Raw genomic sequence first — 23,219 nt, 5'->3', positions numbered from 1 at the left:
TGAGTACTGTTGTAGTACACTACCTCTGCATCGCTTCTACAATGTCTCTGACTGTAACATTTGTGCCAATTTCACCTTTTCAAGCATCCATTTCAAGCATTTGTCATTATATGCCTTATTTAACCACTTAAATTCATAACTCTCCTTTGAAAAATAAGTAAAATCAACACCTTCATTTAAAGAATTATTCTTTACAGTGGATTCTCCTCTAATTTCCAATAAAGCAAGTGAGGATTACAGAGTCATTCAGTGGTCTGAGAACACTGTCAAAAGTTATATAGTGAATGCAACTATCTGACACAGGAAGGGATCGCCAAATCATCTCAAACAGCCATCAGCACTTGATGTTGATATTAAAAATTTTGCACTCAGTAGAGAAACTGGGTTTAGTGCACGTAACATTTCTACCTTCCATGACCTTACATATCTATACCTCCAACCTCTTGTTCCTCCTGAGCACCTCTCATCCACAACTGAAACTGTCATCTTCTTTTCAGTAATCTTTGCAAACCATGAAGGCTAAAGAATACCTGTACCTTCAATTCTCCCGTTTAAAATGAAGGAAAAAATGGAATTAGCCTGTATTTTCATGTCATAAATGGTTTTTACAGAGATTTCAAATGTTAAAACTAGTGGGAGTTTTGTTTGTTTTTATTTTTTTACTGGCAATCTAAAACTATTGAACCTGGAAAACAATGACACTCAATCCCACATCTTAACATATCGTACAAAAAACATTTTTAGGGACATGAGAAAGCAGGCATAAAACTGTATTTACCAACACTATTTATTTTTGCTTATTTGTAACATATTCTTTGCTCTTGTCCACCAGTCTCGGGTTCCGAATTCTTCATCTCTTTCTTTAGTTTGGCTCGTATCTCCAAGCCAACAGGAATTATGATATAAAATTTTTGCTTTAGCAGTTAAAAGGCCTCAGAGGACTCCTTTGGTGTCTTTTTGAAGGAAATTTAAAAAAAAATAATAAAATTAAAAATTCACTAGAGGAATGAATTCATATTAGCCACTGCAGATACAACTCTTCATGTCCCTCCTAGCAGCAGACAAACTTGAATGGTAGCTTTATCTAGTCATCTTTGGATATAATAATAGGTATTTAAAGCACCCAGGAAGCCAGAACATAGTATCCATAGCAAGGCCATCTACACAAAAACACAAAAATGTGGGGCAAAAGTGGCTCTGCCCATCATTCTGTCTACTTCAAAAACATGACCAGATCACTAGATCACCACAAAGGTTTGTGCAGAATTCTCAGCACGAGAACTCCATTCAGTGTCCAGCGGACATAACTCTATCCATTTCAACAGCAGCAAAATGTCCAATGGACACCTTCCACATGCACGGGACAAACAAGTCTGATATCGTTACATGGAAATACAAAATGGTCTACATGTTGGGTTTGTTTTTATATAACTCTCAGTTTACTGTGTGGTCCAATATGAAATCCTTATTCCTGTGAAATAACTCTGTTCTGATCTCTCTCCAGAAAGAAACAAAGAGAAATATTTTCATGGCTAGAATGAATTACCAAAAGATTTCATCATGCCTTAATTTATGCACATATGTAAGACAAAGGATTACTTAAATCAATTCTTTCATTCATCTAAATTTTATCTGGAAGTCATGTCACACAAACTGTTTAATTTTGGCTTAATTGAAAAAAACAACCCATTTTTACTACATTTAGATATGACACACAAGCCTAATCGTTGTTATTTGCTTTTAATTTTTCAGTGTAAGAGTTTTTAGCATTGCTCTGTTCTCAATTACATATGATCCAGCCAAAGCTAGCCAATCATAACTCCTGATGTGGTCATATATCCCAAGGCAGGGGTTTCTTATTTAGTTACACTCTGAGTGCTATCTCAAATAATGTATATTTATGTCTATATTTTACTTGCATTTCTTCTTCTGTCACAACAATTTTTACCAAGGCAATCTCCTGACTTTAGGTGGAGTTACTCCTGGGTTTTATTCTGACATACTCAGAAGAGAATCAGGTTTACTATCTTTACAATTAGCTGAAAGACTGTGTTAAAACCTACTGGGAACTGTTTCAATGAAAAAGCAGTAAATGCACACCTTGTCATTTTGGAGGAAGCATTGTGTTTTGAAGGAAGCTGTGTAATAGTATCTCATGAGAGCATTTCCTATTAACTGCAAGTTTTGTATGGCTTGGATTTACTAAAAGTCTGAATTTATTGCCAGTTGCCACCATATGCAGTCTATAATTTGTAAAACACAAGACTATATGCATTTCCCAAAGACATTTCCTCTAATCATTTGCAAATTTAACAAATTTAGCACAAAGGGATGCTTCCCAATCAGGATATAGCAACACTAGTTGCTATACAGACAAGCAAATAATAAAAGCATAGGTGCATTTATCTATAAAAGCAGTAATAATGCTCAGAAAGCTTTAGTAAGATTTTTCAACTGTTTTGCACCCTCCTTTCTTCTGGATTTCAGAACACAGTCTGGGTGTTCCGCTTGGACAGAGAAAGCCCTTCCTAACAAAGCAGTTGTCAGCAGAAATGAGAGGAACAGCTCTGAGGATTTCTTCAGGGAGAGCAGTAATAATGGCTCACATCACAACACTACCCTGAGACATTCAGACAAAATGGCAGGAAATAAACTCTTGCTGTGTTGCAATTCAGAAAACTCTTCATGGAGCAGAAGGTTATTGTGGGGGTGATGGGGTAATATTTCACCAACAGCAAATTCACAGGTAGCATTAATGCTAGGAAACTCCTCATTAATATAAAAGATACTCATAATGTTGATGGGCTGCTGTATGAAGCCCATACAGCCTCAGGCCCAACTATAGGAATAAGCTTTTCAGTGAGTGAAGAAGTTACACACAGAGAAGGCACCATTCACTATTTTGACTAGAATACAATACAGTTGGAAGGGACCTACAGCAATCATCTAGTCCAACTGCCTGACAACTTCAGGGCTGACCGAAAGTTAAAGCATGTTATTAAGGCCACTGTCCAAATACACTGGCAAGCTTTGGACATCGACCACCATCTCTAGGAAGCCTGTTCCAGTGTTTGACAACCCTCTAGCTAAAAACATGCTTCCTAATGTCCAGTTGAAAACTCCCCTGCAGTTTTGAACCATTCCTACACGTCCTATCACAGGATACCAGGGGGAATTGTTTTCTACCGTGTAGCTGACTTCAACATTTTTATCTCAATTGTCTGAAAAATGCAAAATAAAGAATGGATTATTTTCATAGTTACTCTTTCCAGCACAAGAGATTCCAATGATTACTGATAAAGACTGCGGCAACGCAGACACACAGAGCTCATGCCTGACTCTGATGGAAGGCCTCTACCAATAGTAGTCATGCAACTGTATCAGAAGATGAAATAGAAGGAAACAGTTTTGCATCACAGGCTGCACACATCTCTGTGCAGCTTCCCTTTGATACTTCTAAATGAGTAACTTTCAACTTTTCTTCTGAAAGAGTTGTTTTATTTCTTTTTCAATATGTGGCCTGATGGTGTCAATCAAAAGCATTTTCTCTTTTCCTTACCTTTTAGTTAGAAATGGTTTCATTTTTTTTTCCTAAAGCTCTCTTGATATTCATTCTATTAGCTATCACATATGAATCATTGCTAGACCTAAGTCAGTCTACTCCCCTCAGTCCTTGCAGATATCAAATTTAACTGAAATGACTGAAATTTAACAGATTGAATTTGGTATTTTCCAATTAAATTAACTTTTTTTTTTTTACATTTACGGCAATATTTTTTTTGTTACAGTGCAGGGTCTTAAATGACTTCAACACTAGAATTAATATTTCATAGCAGGGGATGTAAAAAACATAGTGAATTAACTCTTCATAATAATACAACAGCTCTTTCCCCTACTCCCTGTTAAAGATGTCTTAACAAAAGACTCTCATTACAGGAGAATGAAAGAAAATGTAAATGAAATGTAGTACTTCAGGGTTTTCAGAGCATTTATAAGATCATGTAACCGTTTCTGGCACATATATTTCTGACAGCATTTCTTCTAAGTGTACTTCACAACTGTTTAGACAAGGTTACTTAATATGGTACCTGCCTAATGCTGTTTGGTAGGTTAAAGGCTTTATTCTATTAGCTTACATGACTCAGCTATGAGGTTTCTGAGAGATTTCATGACCTAGTAGTAACCTCCCATTTGTTACAGAAGCTACAGTTTACAGTCCAAGAAATATTATTACACCCTAGGTTCTGGCCTCATTTAGATTTTCTTGTAGAGACAAGGGGGTCTGTGCACAGACTCTGCATATACCTTATCAATCACACAAAACTCCTTTCTTAAAATAAATTTGGGGAAAAGTATTCTCAGTAGATGGAAAACATTATCCTTATAAAGGGTGTAGTTTCTCCATCTCTTGCATAGCAAGTGTCCATTAAAAGGAAAGCAATTCTTTTGTAAATAAATCACTCAATATCGGGCCTTCTCATTCCCCCAAAATCAAAATACCACAGACAAAACCAGGGACAAACTAAATTAACACCATTTATGGTGAATAATTTTTAAAAATAATACCTTTTTAGCTTACTGCAAATAGATTATGTTTCTATTAATTCTGGAGAGGCCTTTGTATTGCGCGTTGATAATAGTGCCATTGCAAGACCCAGGGGAAAGACATTGTGAGTCCTAGGTAGGAGTGAACAGTACACACAGCAAATCCTGTAGCCAGTGGAGCCTCACACCTGCTTTGTGTGAGCATTGCAAACTCTTATAACTGTAAGCAGAATTTAGTAACTCCAGCTATTCCGGGAGGAAGCCCCAGAATATAAATTACATATAATTCATATATTCGTGTTCACGTTGTACTGCAAAAAGATTGCAATGTACTACATGGGTGTAATATTTATGACCAAACTTCAAATACTTTACTTCTTCTGAATTGTTTCTACCTCAATATATATAGCCCAACATGTTCTCAACTCCACCGGCTGATTTTTGGCTTTTATTCTGCTTTATTATAAACTCATACTTTTACATCATGCAGCACAGAAAACTGAAAAATGCCTTTGTTTTACTAGGAGGCAGGCGAAGCATTTCTACATGAGCAGTAAATACTTTGCACATATTTTCTAGATACGTTTAGCCTATATATCCACAAGTACATATATTTCTTGGTGAGCTTGCAAAATTATAAAACAAAAAGTATTTTTATTTGAAGGAAAAATGCATTTTCTTTTTAGTAAGCAAAAAAAATAAATATGCTGATCTAGTAATATCCTTAATAAAAAACCCAGTTTTACCAAATATGCTTAATCTATGTCTAGAGGGAAAAGAAAAGAGACAGAAATGTCTAGATTGCTCTGAACAAGGATATGTTTCATCTGCACGTAATGGGAGTATTTTACAACCTTCAATCCATTAGTTCATGTTGAAGGACAGGAAGCTTAGACTTTGAGTTGGACCTAGAGGAATTTAGTTAACTAAATGCATCCCCTTGTCTCAGGGATGAAAGCCACTTCCTATACTGCATGATCTCTCTATGGCTTTCTTGCATGTCTCTCAGTCATTTCAGTATTCCTGTGTGTCAGGAAGGCAAATTTGCATCCAAGGTACAGGACGGAAAAAAGTGTCAAACTCTTCTAATTAAAAAAGAATTTAAAAAATGTAAAAGGCACAACATAGGAACACAGAGGTATACATTAAAATTCACCTACCTAGCTGTGAAATGGTCAGCTTACTTTTATAATAACAATTGACAAATATTCCAGATGTGTGAATACCCTCCATGCTCAAAAGTCACTGAGTTTTTCATTGGTGTGCCTTGTGAAGCCCTCCGTTCAGGCTGTGAACAGGATGCCTTTAGAAAAAAAAAAAGTAAAAGTCCAAAGACCTGGTATTCACCTGACATCAACTTTCTTTGTACCAATCACTGCTTTTGATTAATTTTAATATTTTCCTTTTACTTTTGAGCTCTGGGCAGTTCTCATTCAGTAATATTGCACTAGCATCTCAAAATTACAATAGGCCTCACTGTATCTGAGAGAGTTGAAACAATCCTTTCTCCAGAAAGCTTAGGATATTAAAAGCCAAAAGGACTGAAACTAAACATGATTATATGGCACATTCAGGGCTCTGAATGCAAAAGGTCCAAGTTCTAGTCTTGCTGTAGCCTTACTCACAAGACTATCCTACTTTTGTCCAGTTAGAAAACCAGAAGACTTTCTTATTACCACTTATGCGTTACACACAGTAATAAATTGAATATTGCCAGTACTTATAGTAGTTTGTAGTAACTGATTTGCAAAAAAAAAAAATTTCATACTTTCAATCAGGAAAATGAGTTTCAGCAAATATTTTTTGCTAGTATATACAGACAAATATTTTTCTAGAAAAATCGTAGTCTATGCTTAAGTACATTGGAGATATATGATAGTTAAACAGCTCCAGGTTGTCACTGACCAATTTTTCTTACTTTAGCAAAGAAGGAATGAATGTGGCTAAGAACAGAACACCAACCTTAAGTCTACAGATTTTACGCTTACATCAGTTATACATAGCTGTGGAAACTGCTAAGGGTACATGAAACCTTCTGTCCTTGAACTATAGTTGTCACTATAACGATTCTGGCAGAGTAACAGAATGAAATTGTTGACTCGTTCTAGTACTGCTATATTGACTTCAGGCTCAATAATGTAACAAAACTGGTCTCTACTGGTGGTATTGTCTATCACAATGTGTTGCTGAACTAACAGAAGTTGCACTTCTGCTGCTCTTGCTGAAATGTTTTAGTGGAGATACTAGGAGCAAGTGCATTCTCACAGAATGTCAGGAGTTCCAATAGTGTTTCTATATACCCGCGTTCTCTATAAATATCACAAAAAGTATTGCCAATAAAACAGGATTTCTGAAACACTTTCAAAACAATAATATTTTTTCACACAATTTAGATATATGACATTCCAGACTCTGCAAACACATATGTATTTTATTATTCTTTCATATTCAGCTGTGAAAAAGTAAAGTTGTAAAAAGTTAATCAAATATATGACATTTGTTACTCATCATCACTTCACTGAGATTTTGCCTTTGGTGAAGGCTACGGAGAATAAGGTTCTACAGTAAAATGGAGACGGACATCAGTCTTCCAGGAAAATAATCTAGAGAATGTAAAAGAATTTCATGACAAATAGAGTGTTTCACTGATGTCCCACTTTGGGGATGGGTTTGCAGCCTTATGGATAGAGATTACATTGTTGAGATAACTATACCCAGCAGTCTTCTTCCAAGCCCTCCTCACACTGACCCTGACCTGTAGCCAGTGGTTCAGAAGCATATCTCTAGAAACTGGATGTTCAAGGCATGAACTTATGTGTTAACTTTGTTATCCAAGAGGTCAGAGGTCAGTTTCTTTAATTAGAGAGCAACCAGTGAGTTATGGTGACGAACACATAGTAAAGCTCTCTTAATTAAAATGTGTAGTGGAGAAAGAGAGATATGTCAAATAAAACAGGTAACAGCAGCATCATAGTTGGGACTAAGGCCGGATTACAACATTACTTCTTCCACCCCAGAAAGAGTAGGCAGATGGACAAAAACATTACACTACACTACACAAAGTCTTTTGGATTCAAACAACTATTCATCTTGAGCAGGTTCAAGAATCCTTTCCTGCCCTGCCTCCTGCCCATTTTTTTCAAAAGCCAAGAATTCCTTTATGAATCCCCTCCTCATAAATACTCAAATGAATGCACTGTGTAAAAATATAACTATTTGCACGCCAACAGGAGGAAATAAGCTTTTGAAACTATCACTTTCACATATCACTTTATAAGATTTATCATGTACCCCTTTTTATTTCTGTTTTAAATGGCCCCACAGGGGAGCAGAACCATGACTCAGTGGCCATCCACATTATAAATAATGGAACAAACAGGTTCCACTTATTTTAACATCTTTATATATACTATGTGTGGTTTGTTTTAAAAAACAAAAATATCTTCTTTCCAGAAACTCCACAGCTCATCCCAAATTGTATTACTAAACTCTAAAAAACTCTTATTCAAGGAGTAGTTAAAAAAATGAGCCACCTAACCCACATTAAAGATAGATAAATAATGTAATTTGTTACAAGCAGTTAGAGTTGCCAAATTTGTAATACAGAACTACAAAAATGAGTTTTATTGGTGAAAATGCTATCCAGCTAAAATTTGGAGTAAATCTTCCCAGCACTTGTGGATCACCTTGTAAAGAGGAGATTTTTTCTTTCCATTATCTTATGTAGAAGATAAAGCAGAAGTTTTGAAGGTTTTTTACATACATGTAACATTCAGTATTCAAAACAAAAAATTTATGCATTCTTTTAGTATGTATACTATCACATGTTCCCTTACTGTGCCCAGTTTTCAGAGAATTAAATTATTCTACATCCTCATGCATGGGCTTTTAATTTTATTTTTTTTTTAACTTCAGAAACCCTCAATGTAATCCCCTTGGAGTTAAGAAGACAGGTACCATCAATGGGTAATACAGACTGACAGAGCTGTCTGCAGAATCTGGGAGGTCAGTCCCACAATAATCAGTCAGAAAGAACATCCAGATCTTCTTCTGAACTTTGAAAGCTTTAGATTTCAAATTATGCTCAGTTTAATTGATCCTACAACTGACTGGCCACATATCTGGACAGAGCTATGCTACATGAACTGCTGTTATGCCAGCCAAGGAACAATATTCTTCATATTTACATCAGAATACAATATCCTTAACTTTCTTCTCCTCCAGCTGTGTGGACATCAAGGCCTCATCCACAATTTATCCAAACTGAGGTGACTTTTTTCATTGATTCCACAGGGCTTTAACTCAAACCCTAATCTATTAATCTATTACATACCATATACCTCAACCCCTGCCCTCCCAGGAAGAATTGATCAGGAAACTGAACATATAAGATAATGTCAAAAAGAAAACCTGAAATACCAATTCCTGTGCTTGAATTTGAAATTAGGAATGTAGCTTCTGAGAGAAGTTCACTTTCAGCACAACAAGCTATGATGTAATATAGCCTACTGCCCTGAGACTTTTGTTGTAGGTCCCCTGGGAAGAGGTATCAAACTTGACTGACTTTTTCTGGTTTGTTGGATTACCTAATGATAATTAATTAAGTGTAGAAAGATTCAATTTAAACATTCAGGATGCTGATGAAGCTAAGTTGAACAAGCTACAAAAACACAGAGTCATTTTATTTAACTCTCATCCAGCCCAGAGCATACCCCAGTGGTTCGTGAAGTCTCAGTTATTTATTGATCATGGAGAATAACCAAAAAGACAGCAATTTTCACTCTCACCTCTTATAAAACTTAAACATGAGGATCCAAACTTGTGTGGGTCCAAGTCAGTCCAAGCACATTTCAGGGGAAGAGCCATCTGCCAGATTCAGCCACTCTATACACAGAGGTTTTAGGTCAGTGCAATTAGGTGAAGAAAATACACTTTTATGGCTTAAGTCTAAAAGCACTCAGGGCTTCCAACTATGCTAAAACATACATATAGAACACACACAAAAATCCCTTCAGTCTCCTTCAGTCTGACTTCAACAAAATAAAACTAACACCAAAAACTCCTTTTGTCATTTCCTATTACAATAGATTTTCAAACCAGACATATGTATGGAAAGTGCCCCAGCAACTATGTCATACAATTAATTCAGCACACATGGGAATAATACTGGATAACAGATACAATAGGGGCATGTAGAGTATTTCCCTTTAGATAGTGTTGCTTTGCAGCAAATAGTATGTGAAATTATAATGAAGAACAATCTATGGAAGATCACAAATGTTTTTCTTTTAGTGCAAGACTATAATCTACATGGGTTAAGTTGACATACAAAACTGTTCATACAAAGCTGTTCAGGTTTGAACAGCTTCACAAAGAAACTCATATCAGTTTTCTCCCTCTGGCTGGGTGGCTGCATCAGACAAACACCAAGCCTGTTACCAGGGCATCATTCTACTGCAAAATCACAGGTCACAGTAGTTTAGAGTTACACTGAGCAACAATTTACTTGGTAGATCTGTTTGAGACTGGCTGCCAGATATTTTACTGATATAATGTCAGTCTGTTTCTGGAGCAAGAATCAGTCAGTATTAAATTTTACTGATTAAAAAAAAGTATCATGATAATTATCTTTAAAAAGTCAATGCAAAAAATATTAATTTCCTCCATATCTTACATGTACGCTTCAGGTCTTCAGCTGGGTGCTGAAGTCAGAGCTACTGACTTCAGACCTACACTGACTTATCCCAGTTGAGAATCTGGCTCACAAAGTGATGTCCGAAAAAGGTTCTGAAGAATTTGAGAATGAGATTCATTTTTCTTGCTCTGGAACATAGAAAGGTTATATAATTTCCAAGAACACCAGCCTCCAGCTTCAAACACATTAACTTTATACATCTGGAATGTTGTCATTTCTCTGGTTTGGGTATATGATACATGCATTTGATTATTTAATTTTGGCAGATCAACATATTTTCAAAAAGTAATAAACATCAAGATACTCTGTGTAGTAATTGTGATAATAAAATAAATAAACATTGCAAAGAAAGAAATGTCAATAAAAGCCACGGATGAGAGGCTGGCAAAAACCCAAAACAACTCACAGTAAAAGACAAAATGCTCCACCACTTATTTAGTTTGTCTAAAAGTTTGAGAGATGACAATCATAGTGGAGAAAATCCTGGCCTTATGGATTCCTTAATCTAGTAGAAAGGTATAACTGGGGAACAAATGGCTGGAAGCAGAAGCCAGACAAATTCAGTATTAAAGATAAAAATTGTTAACAGTTTGAATGGGAAAGTAGTAGAAGAAACTACCTCCACTGAATGATGTCTTCCAGCTATGATTGGATGTCTTTTTAATAGGCTTAATTCAGCCAAAATTTATACTGTAGGTCTTAATTGGATAAAATCAACCAGTGCACAGCACATAAGAGAGTATACTTGATTATCAAAATTCTTGCAGCGCCTTAAAAAAACCCTTAAAAATCTAGTAACTATACTGTCCAAGCAGCCAAAAAGGACTCAGAGTACATACAAACACAGTATTTGCACATTGAGTTGAAGCAGGCTTTGTACTAGAGCAGGAAAGACTGGCCTCTGGGCAGAGGTATGTTTCATACTTGCAGCTGCTCAGAAATAACAAATATCATAAAGTAAATCCACAACATCCCAACAATGATTTATACAGCTAAGTCTTTACTTACATATTCCCCAGAGGTTTTGGGGGTTTTTTGTTTTGTTGTTTTGTTGGTTTTTTTTTCACAAAATGAATGATCTGAAATCAGGTTAGAAATCCAGTAATTCTGAGTTTAGTTTGTTAGTTACAAGCAGCAGAAGAAGAACCCATTAGCAGGACAACAGCTAGGCACATGGGGCAGGAAAGTGCATTTCTCAAAACACCTCTCCTGTTTCACTGCACGCTAGTTTTTCTGGGTTGTCTTTGGCCTATTAAAAAATATACATTGTGAGAAGGTACAATTTCACATATCTCCCATCCTATTTATCACCCAAAGTGCCTTCATTCCTTAATTTAATGCTTACTAAACCACTGTGACAATAACTGGAAGAGAGCATTCATTTGAAAGAACAGATTCAAACCATGCTGCATGCCAAAATGGAACCTGTTCTGCCGTGTTAGGCCCTGAAACATCCATCTTATTTATCTTAATAAAATATCCATCTCTATTTATCTTAAAGGTCCTATTATTAATGTCTGATCTGGATGAATTTAAAGGGAAAGAGGTTACAAACTAGGTTAATCATGATAAGGCCTATCAATCTTTGGACTTCATGGTAAGGCAAGCTTTGCAAAAAATAATCTCATTAAGAAATAAAACATACCCCTTTATGCCCTCATGCTTCCCTTAATTTCTTTAAACACAGGGGAGCCTTGGTGTCATGTTTTACCTTGATTTCTCTCCCCCACATGCTGTTACGACTTTCACCATGGGGGATTTCTTTGCAATGGGCTCGGGGCAGGGGCTGGAAGGCAGGAGGTGAATGCTGATTTGCCACTATCTACAGCCACAAATGAAGATGAAGTGTGACTTACACAATACCAACCTCTACTTCTTCACTGTTTTGACTTAGAAGAGCTGGAAGCATCTTCCACATCAGAGGAGTCTACATCACCAGCCTTCCATGGAAAACTGAGCTTACGCAGATGGATGGGGAGGAAGAAAGAGTCAAGCTGTGTAGAGGAAATGAAGGTTGATCTCCTGCAATATCCTCAAGCCTGGGAATGAAACACAATATCCATTCCAGTGGGAGATAAAGGGATAATTCCAGTAAAGTTTGCTAGTGGCACTCAGCGCTCTACAGAGTGGGCAGATCTGCAGGTCAGTGCTACGTGCACAACAGGGCAATTCTGTTAGTAAACCAATTTAACTGGCTACACAAGACAAGTGCAAATAAATAGTTGTCCTAAAAAAACCCAAACAACCAACCACACAACACAAAAATCTCACACCAACAGAGGCTGCTAGACACACTCCAGCTATTATTAATAAGAAATTAAGAATCAGAGTTCAGGGATTAACTGGGGAAAAAAATATGGTTAAGCATTTTGGTGCATTTCTCCTTTATCATAGTAATTTTGGTAGCAATAGTTAAAGTTATGGTGAGGATAGAGAGGTACTCAGCCTTTCAGGTACCATGATCTCTTTGGCAAGGAGAAGCTTTACAGGTATCAAAGTTCTTGATGTGTACAGTCTTGAGTAACATTACCTGTATTTTTAATAGCTCCTCACTCATCCTTCTACATCATAGTACATGTGGATTATTTCAGGAGATTCTTGAAGATAATCTTACTACTCAGGTATGGATCAGGGTAAGCGGCAAAAAACAACAGAGCAAGAAAAGAGGAAGCTAGTTTTGTTCAGGCTAAGCTGGACCACACAATAGTGGACACAGTATATGCACACACAATCCTTGGCTTGGTTTTTCTCATAAGGCAGCAGCAGCTTTTATCCTTGCTGTTTTGATCCCAATTATATGACCTATGGAATATAAGAACTTTCCTTTTTTTCCTAATAAATTAAGGGTAATAAGCTGAAACTAATCAATGAAACCATAAAGCCATATGGTATTGTGGTCCTGGATAGTAAGTTTATACTCTGAGAATCTGCAAATTAGCTGTGAAAATAAAAAACATCTAAGAATAGATCACGCGGAGATAAAAGCCATGGAACACATTGTAAAAATTACAGATTCCCAGATCCATTGAAGTGAACTAAAAGTAATGACAATGCAACTAGCAACTTTATAAAATTCAGTAAAAAGTCCAAAGTCCTCTTCTCTTTTTACCCAAACAAGCGTTTGTGATCATGAGCACCCCAAAATGTCATATGTTATCTAGAAAGCTATACTGTGTCACCAGTAGATAAACATCATCAGGAGTCCAGTTTCCATCTCAAGGGAAACTTCTGGGACTATCTTTGGTTCACAGCTGGGTCACGTCACTTAAAGTTTTCACTGACCTGAACCTGATCCAAACCAAAGGATTGAAATTCCTGACCCACTCACCCCAAAGAATGAAAACCTGAAACGGAATCATATAGTATAGCAAGCGCATGCCTGAAGAACAGTATCTGTCTGAGATAACTTCAGGAGAGCACCTGCCTTTTTTATCAGGAGATCCCCTGTATTTACCACAGTATTGACTTGAAGAAGTGAGTCTTGTAGTCTGAAAGCTGTTCTGCTAATTTTATTCAGTTAGTCTAATAAAAGTATGTGAACTGTAACTGCATTTTCAGGACATTCCTCGTAATTTGTTTGAAAACCTTACTTCCTTAGTGTTTCTCCTTGAAATCAGTTCTTAAAGCAATCTGAAACCACTTACAGCAGCTGTGCTATTATTTTTGATGAAAGAAGACGACTGATCAAACAATATTTCTGGCCACTTCCAACTCCCTGTAACATATAAAATAACTAAGGTAATCCTGCAATTTGGCATCCTGGCTGCTTTATCAGTTCTGTACTGTCGGTAAGAACTTACGAAATGCATCTTTAATCTCACAGAGACTTAAAGCAGACACTGCATCAAGAATGTGTGAAGAGTAGTTGGTTTCAAAACTGCACAGGAAGGATGACCATCTGAAACAACACTAGTGCATCCCTAAACAATTCTGTCATATTGCCATACTGAAGACGATTCAAATATTGCTTTATGGATAACAATTCAGTGGGTTTAGTCGCAAATTAGGAGATAACTAGGTGTTATTGTTAGTGGGGGTTGAGGGTGGGGTGTGTTTGTTTCCATTTTGCCTTATAAATACATTACTTGATGCTATATAGAAAACAAAAGTGCTACAGAATGAATCTCTGCTGATAGTCTTTGGCATACCTCCACTCCTGTAGTAATATGCACCAATTTAGAGTGCACAAAAATTTCTAAAGTAGTTAAGAAAGTGCTTTTGTGGCAAAACACAATGCTGTGCAGAGATCATAGAATAGAATCGTAGAATCATTAAGGCTGGAAAAGACCTCTAGGGTCATCAAGTCCAACCATCAACCCAACAGCACCAGGCCTCCTAAACCATGCCCTGAAGTGCCACATCTACACATTTTTTGAACACCACCAGCGATGGTGACTCCACCACCTCTCTGGGCAGCCTCTTCCAATGCCTGAACACCCTTTCAATGAAGATATTTTCCCTAATATCCAATCTAAATCTCCCCTGGTGCAACTTGAGGCCATTTCCTTTCATCCTATTGCTAGTGACCTGGGAGAAGAGGCCAACACCCACCTCGCTACAGCCTCCTTTGAGGTAGTTGTAGAGAGCAATAACATCTCCCCTCAGGACAGCTCGGTAACTCTGACCAAACAAGCAGCATGCTCTGTACAGATGAAGAGCAGGCAATTAAGTACTGGACAAACTAAACCACCTCAGCTAAAGAAATACTTTGCTACTTTTCAGGAAGCAGCACATAGCATGCCATCCTGCGCCTGATATACAACAACTGGCTGATATTCATCACAAAAACACTGCTTGGAAATAAAAATGCTGTCCTTCTCTCTGCAGCTTCGAAGTATCTTCCCACTTTGTTGGGACTGAGTTTCAGCCAGCTAAGGATTCTCCTGCTCCATAATTTCTGCTACCTAATAGATAAATCATGACTAACACAGCCCATTTGCATTGCTGAACTTGATGCAAAACTGTAAAATTACTAAGATGCATTTGTTTATATAAAACATAAATTTATTAAATAAATAAAATATAAAATGCAATTTTACACAAAATACAGTATTTAAGGTTACATAGGGGATTTTAATCTTTTTTTAGGAGTACTTTTTCCATGCCACAGAGTAGGGAAGGCGGGTAGTAGCCATTCCCAGGAGGCTTATTTAAACACTTGCTTGTTGACAGCATGCAGAACCCTTACTAACTTAAAAATACAATTACTTTAGTTGTGCAACAGCAAGAGATATCCTGTACTGGCAGGATTGCTTGAAACTTCTCCTCCCTTGGTTTTATCAATCCTTTATGATGTGATTTCCAGTTAAACTCGAGCTTATCCTTTCATTTATTGCTTGTCTTTCAGTTTAGAAGATTATTTGTGTATTTTCTTTAGTTGGCTATATTTAAGCTTCTTATTCCCAGGAATCCTTCTAATAACTGATTAGAATTGGCTTTCAAATAGCTTTAGAATTGGCTTTTAAATAGCTTTAGAATGTGTATTTATGACTCCATGATCCGTAGACTTGTTTTCTTAGGTCTGCCCTGTACTAGGAACAGTGAAGTAAAACCCGTGGGATGGCTGGCACTAATAAGTTGATCTCTTTTCTTGGCTGACAGTTTAACAGTTTTCCTTAGTGAAGATTCAAAAATTTACTTGTAGAAGTAATATTTTTTGCTTATTACAAAGGCATGCAAGCAGCCTAAATGGCTATTTAACATATGCTATACATGTAGGTATAAAACAATACATAAAACTCATTCACTCGTAAAATTATATTAAAATACTTTTACTGACCCTCCAACATATGCAGTCCTCAAAAGTTCATCATTGTATGATGAATCTGACTTCTACTTTCATTTCCACCAGCAGATCAGTATTAATTCACTCAATGTTTCATCCATTCACGACCAGAACCATATTATTTCCAATTAAGTGAATTCATTCTGGGATTTATTTGACTGGAAGTCTTAAGAAGAGCCCATCTACCTAAAGTGCATATAATTTCTTCAGAATGGTACATGTTTTCATATTTGGAGTCATACAAATAGTAGCTCAAAAGATGTTACTATGATAAGCACCGTGCAGACTGTATTTATTTTCATGGCATTCTCATCCTAGAGCCTTCAAACACTATTTTCATTAAACCCCTGAAAATTCAGCTGTGTACCAATACCTTCCTTGTCATCTTTTTATTTTGCTTTGAAGCTGTACAGAAAATAGCATGAGATTACAATGTACTTTCCTCACAGCTTCTGCGCAAAGCACTTTGCAAAATGGTCTTTACAGTATATTGCAGGACTGAGGTGACTCCTGCTGAGGAATATCGAGGACAACAGTTGAATGGGTTTCCTCATGTGTTATTGTACGAGTGAAAAACAGCTAAATCCAGCCTTCATTATCGAACTGAAAACAACTTAAGGGACAGGTGGGAAAAAGTTGTTACTAGTGCAGGCTAGGCAAATGAATTTCACTAAAGGAGTGATTCTGCAGGACAGTAACAGCAACAGAGTATGTTCCAAAGAAATGCAGCAATGTGAATTACAGCGTGGTGTCCAGAGTGTGGCGTGATGCCAAACAGAGCAGAGAAGGAAGAAGGCTGAACAGGGAGTGACCAAAAATTTAAGAAAAAGTTTCAGACAAGACAGAGCTACGTAGAATCGTAATAGAGCACAAACACCAGCGCCAGTGAAGAGATCTGAAAGTGACAGATGAGTAAGAGAAAAGGGACAGTTTGAGCTGGTATGTTAAAGGGCTTTGGAAGCGAGAAGTGAGTGAAAGCTGAGCGGGGCCTACATTTTAGGCTACAAAAGCAGAGAGAAAACTACAGCACAAAGAACAACAGTTGTTAAGACTACGACTGGAAAGCAATGATTTTTCATCTGCTGGGGAGAAAAACTCAGCAGAATTTTCCTCTGTCTAGTTGTTAGGGTAGATTTTAGAAGAAGAAGAAAATTGTACAACAGGGTGTCAAGGCTTGGCAATAGAAAGGAAAAGGACATTCATAACCATAATAGAGAAAGGAATGAAATGTAGAAGGGAAAAGAAAGCTTTAATAGCATCAACCTTTTTTTGCCTTTTTAATAGTTAGGAAGTGAATAGCAAAACTGTAAACCCAAGTATGTCAAGAGATTAAAGCTTAGCAGAAAAAGTAAAATAACTTGGGCTCTCATTGTGGGTCTGACCTTAACTTATCCTATGCTTTAATTCTCCCTGTGAACAGTATTACAGTGACAGAACTGTGCTGAGGTTTGTGTCATTAATGCTTGTGAAAGCCTTCAGGCTTCTCAGGAGGAGAGAAAAGAATTTAAATGGAAAAAAGCAACACAACTGCTTTGAGAATCCAGCCAATCTAATAAACAAAATTTAAAAAAAAATAGTACAAGAGTTAAAATATCTTGCCACCATTTATTGTTACTTCTTGCCACCAACTCATATTCACATAGTTTTGTAGCGCACTGTCTTGGGAAACAGTTCTCATGGCTATCTCCGCTTTTTCTGGCAAATAAATTTATAAAGCTTACATTTACTGCTTTAAGTGTAATAGTCAGGAAAACAGTGACTGACTTCATAAAGCAAAGCTTTAATTCATCTGGTTTTAATATTTCAAGAAATATAAAGAAGAGGCAGAAAAAAATGACGGCTGTCAGTTTAAATTCTTGTTGCAGTTGATATGACTGCTAGGTATGGTTCTCAATAAAAGAATATAAGTTGAATAAAAAAGCTCCCTGAATTAAAATTCTTATAGAAAAATGTTTATCTATAGAAATCAACTCCCTCATCATCAGCACGATCCAGGAGGTTCCTGCAGAGCATTGAGGATAACTTTTTGACACAGATGGTGGAGGAGCTAATGAGGTAAGATGTGCTGCTGGACCTTATACTAACAAACAAAGAAGGTCTGGTTGAGGATGTGAGGGTTGGGGGTAGCCTTGGCTGCAGTGACCATGAGATGGTGGAGCTCAGGATCCTGTGTGGTAGAAGTAGGGCAACAAGTAGGATTACAACCCTGGGCTTCAGGAGACCTAACTTTGGCCTCTTCAAAGACCTGCTTGGAGGAATCCCATGGGTTAGGGCTCTAGAAGGTAGGGGAGTCCAAGAGAGCTGGTCAGTATTCAAGTACCCCTTCCTCCAAGCTCAAGGTTGGTGCATCCCTGTGAGGAAGAAGACAAACAAAGGAACCAGGAGACCCATGTGGATAACCAAAGAGCTTCTAGAAAAACTAAAAATGAAGAAGGAGGTTTACAGTATGTGGAAAAAGGGACTGGCCACTTGGGAGGAATATAGGAATGTTGTCAGGGTGTGCAGAGATGCAATGAGGAAGGCCAAGGCCCACTTGGAACTTAATCTGGCAAGGGATGTCAAGGATAACAAGAAGGGCTTCTTCAAATACATCAGCAGTAAAAGAAAGACCAGGGAAACTGTGGGCCCGCTGCTGAACGAGGTGGGTGCCCTGGTGATGCAGGATGCAGAGAAGGCCGCCTTTGCTTCAGTCTTTACTTCTGAGACTGGCTTTCAGGCATCCCAGCCCCCAGGAATACCCCCATGGTTGAGAAGGATTGTGTTAGAGACATCATTTAGGCAAACTGGATCCTCACAAATCCATGGGCCCCAATAGGATGCACTCACAAGTGCTGAGGGAGCTGGCAGGTGCTGTCACTGAGCCACTCTCCATCATCTTTGAAAGGTCATGGAGGACAGGAGAGGTGCCCAAGGACTGGAGGACAGCCAATGTCACTCCAGTCTTCAAAAAGGGCAAGAAGGAGGACCTAGGGTACCATAGGCCAGTCAGCCTCACCTCCATCCCTGGAAAGGTGATGGAACAGTTTGTTCTGGAGATCATCTCCAGGCATGTAGAGGAAAAGAAGGGTATCAGAAGTAGTCAACATGGATTCACCAAGGGAAGATCATGTTTGACCAACCTAATAGCCTTCTATGATGATGGGACTGGCTGGGTCGATGAAGAGAGAGCAGTGGATGTTGTTTACCTTGACTTCAGTAAGACATTCGACACTGTCTCCCATAATGTCCTCATAGGTAAGCTTAGGAAGTGTAGGTTGGATGAGTGGACAGTGAGGTGGACAGAGAACTGGCTCAACAACAGAACTCAGAGGGTCATGACCAATGGCGTACAGCCTGGTTGGAGGCCTGTCACTAGCGGTGTTCCCCAGGGGCCTGTACCAGGTCCATTCCGCTTCAATATATTCATCCATGAGCTGGACAGAGAGAGTATACTCTCGGCAAGCTCACCAATCATACCAAGCTGGGAGGAGTGGCTGCTACACCAGAAGGCTGTGCTGCCATCCAGTGAGACCTGGACAGGCTGGAGAGCTCGGCGAATAGGAACCTTATGAAATTTAGAAAAAGCAAGTGCAAGGTCCTGCACCCAGGCAGGAATAAACCCATGCACCAGTGCAGGCTGGGGGCTGACCTGCTGGAAAGCATCTCTGCTGAGAAGGACCTGGGAGAGCTGGTGGAGAGCAAGTTGATGTCCTTGTGTCCAAGAACAGCCCCAAGACAGGGAGCTACTGGAGAAAGTCCAGCAGAGAGCTGCAAAGATGATCAGGGGACTGGAACATCTCTCTTGTGAGGAAAGGCTGAGAGACCTGAGATTGTTTAACCTGGAGAAGAGAAGACTGAGGGGGGATCTCATCATTGCTTACAAATAACTAAAGGGTGGGTGTCAAGAGGATGGGACTGGACTATTTTCGGAGGTGCCCAATGACAGGACAAGGGGCAATGGGCACAAGTTGGAACACAGGAAGTTCCACCTGAATATAAGGAAAATCTTCCTTACTTGGGGGTGACAGAGCAGTGTTACAGGCTGCCCAGAAAGGCTGTGGAGTCTCCTTCTCTGGAAATGTTCAAAACCTGCCTGGGCACAGTGCTGTGCACCCTGCTTGAGGTGTACCTGCTCAAGTAGAGGGTTTGGACAAGATGATCTTCAGAGGTCCCTTCCAACCCCTACCATTCTGTGATTCTGTGATCATTAAAATGATGAACGACACCCTGAACAGCAAAATTAAGTATGTTTATTTGGCTAGTTATTTTAGTGGACACATGATATTCTGCTTGTCCTCAGTGGAAAAGACTGCCAATATTTTAAGTTCTAGTTTATTTCTGCCAGAATATCCTCTGCTTTATAAAACATGACTGCAATTATTAGAAAAACATCTGCAGTGATCTCTTCAGACTGAGGGAGTCATCTGAATTCACTGACTTGACTGGCTGGTGATTGTTATGTTATTCAAGTGGCCTAACAAGACTGGGCTGATGTTTAGAAGTGAAGAAAAATGATCTTTAAATTCAAGAATAAGTTTTGATACCAATTACTTGTTATGCTGCTTTTTTATATGCTAAGAACTAAAAAGAAGGTTTAGGGTAAAATATTTTTACCTTCTAGTTCTTAAGCCTTGGAATTCACCACAGACTGGCAATAACATTGTTGTAGATATTAAAATCCTGATGAGAACATGGATTTAGCCCCTTTATTTTTAATGATTACTTATTAAGAGATCATAAGATCACATAAGAAATACCTTCTCGTAACCCTTCTTGAAGCAGGAGGAGTCAGACTCAAGATTTAATTGGAAGCTTCATATTTCAGGATGAAATCCATGAGTATTAATTATTTAAATATTTACAATACATCAAGATGCCATATGAACTGCAGAAGCAAATCAGTCCATTGCTGTATTGCAGACTTTTTGCTCCTTTTTAAGAATGAAAACTCTACAACAGTTTTGCTTTTGTACCCAGTTTCACACAGTTTACCTTACCTGCAGTTCAAGTACACTGGAAGGACTTCTCTTATGCTGCACATAAATAAGACCAGATGCTTTACTGTGGTCGTCAATGTATATTTCATTGTTTTGGCATTTATATTAAGCATATTGAAAGGATGCACTTTATATATGCAAGTAAAATCGTTATAAGAACACAGAGGGAAAAAAAGCACCTTGAACCTGAAGAATCATTTCATATCTTTGTTCGTAAGTCTTTCATTTGCTAATGTTTATCTTGCCTTCTTTTCCTCTGTAGTTACTATATTAATGTGATTCAATCCTTTCTTACACATGCTAAATATATCTCCTCTTTCTCTCTGTCTTCTCATCTCTCTGAATCTACTGGCCACATTTTACTCAGTTGTACTCGTTTTGGCTAGGATAGAGCTAATTTTCTTAATAAAAACTAGTATGGGGTTATGTTTCAGGCTTGTGTTGAAAGCAGTGTTGATAATACAGGGATGTTTTTGTTATTGCTGAGCAGTGCTGACACAGACTCAAGGCCTTTTCTGCCCCTCACCCCAACCCACCAGCGAGCAGGCTGGGGGTGCACAAGGAGTTGGGAGGGGACAGCTGACCCCAGCTGACCAAAGGGATTTTCCATACCATATGTCATGCTCAGCTGCGGGAAGAAGGAGGAAGGGGGGGATGTTAGGAGTGATGGTGTTTGTCTTCCCAAGTAACCATTATGTGTGATGGAGCTCTGCTTTCTGGATGGCTGAACACCTGCCTGCCCACGGGAAGTAGGGAATTAATTCCTTGTTTTGCTTTGCTTGCATGCATGGCTTTTGCTTTACTTAAACTGTCTTTACCTAAATCCACAGATTTTCTCAATTTTACACTTCCAATTCTCTCCCCCATCCTGCCAGGAGGGAGCAAGCGAGTGACTGTGTGGTGCTTAGTTGCTGGCCAGGGTAAAAACATGACACCTGTCTAGGTTATTCTGGTGCAAATAACAACGACAGCAAACAAATCAGTTCCATTTTCAAGAAGTTGTTATGCCCACAAAACAGGATTCACCTCCCTTTCCTTCAAAGTGATGGGGAAAAGTCTTACCTCTCTCCAGTTCCAGTTATATAATTCACTTGTAGTGAAAAGAAAGCAGTCATTTGTATTCAAATCTGACATGGTCCTTTACTTCCCAATTCACATTTTCCTATATTGGTTTACTTCTATAAAACTTAAATCCACAGCTGATCTCATCAACTATGCAAGGTCAGCAAACACAGACTAGTCTCTCTAAGGAATTACCAAGAAAGAAAGGGCATTTTCAAAAAGTGTCAGGCATTTTTGCAGTCTACAGTTAAACAGTAATTTAAGTTGATAAGGTAAGGATAAGCTTATCCACCCACTGCTTAATTTCACCTTTGGACAGGTTGACCACATCTACATTATTGAAGTCTTTCATAGATATTACACAGCATTCTATTACAGAAGAAGAAAATCCAAGAATTTTCCTTCAAACTTTACACAGAAGCATAGAATTCTTGGTTTTGACTCTTCCTTAGTGTAATATAAATTGAACTTTGTAGGAAATCCATGCCAGATCTTTCAAAAGACTGCTCAGTCTCCCTCCTTCCCCAGCCTATTCTGGCTACAACTGCAGGGTAGCTTTTGTAGGACAACATGGCTTTCCAACTGCCAGGAGTAGGAAAAGTAGCTAGGTTGCTACCACTTGTTCTCCTCAGCAACTTCCCACTTTAATAATGCCTAAAGCAAGTCCTGCAAATTAACAGGTCTAAAATCCATGACTACTTTTGCTCTTGACAGCCAAGCATTGAAGGTTATTGCAACAGGACACATTGCTCAGCTACAGTGAGTGCATCCATGAACTACAGGATATGCTGTTCAGTGCTTCATCAGGAACAAAGGTATAACACAAGAGCTTCACATATGCTACCCAAAATCTCTACCTAGAAATCATAGCTCTTACAGTTACAGTCCTCATAAAAGTCCCCTGAAAACCTGGCATACAAGCTGCCAGTTACCACCATCCCAATCTGCCAGTTACCACCATCCCAATATGCAAATGCACCAAGTTTTCCATTCCAGAACTTCTCTTCCAACTGTTCAGCACACCGCTAATTGAAAGTAAATAAAGGTTTTAATGATTCAAGCCTATATAAACCTTTTTTCAATTCAAAAGCTAGAAGTGTCTTAAGGATAAAAAGCACTTGCTTAATAATCACTGCAGCAGAGCACAACCAATGCC

General features: G+C 38.3%; 1 long non-coding RNA gene across 1 annotated transcript in view; it reads right to left on the bottom strand.

Moving 5' to 3' along the window:
- The window catches only part of LOC135314198 (uncharacterized), a 188,796-nt gene that overhangs the window by 122,829 nt on the left and 42,748 nt on the right, over nt 1-23,219 (bottom strand). The gene's annotated exons all lie outside the window — the stretch shown is intronic.

The sequence above is a fragment of the Phalacrocorax carbo genome, chromosome 7, assembly GCF_963921805.1.
Source record: "Phalacrocorax carbo chromosome 7, bPhaCar2.1, whole genome shotgun sequence".
Taxonomy (NCBI): Eukaryota; Metazoa; Chordata; class Aves; order Suliformes; family Phalacrocoracidae; genus Phalacrocorax; species Phalacrocorax carbo.
This window is presented reverse-complemented; position numbering and strand designations above follow the sequence as displayed.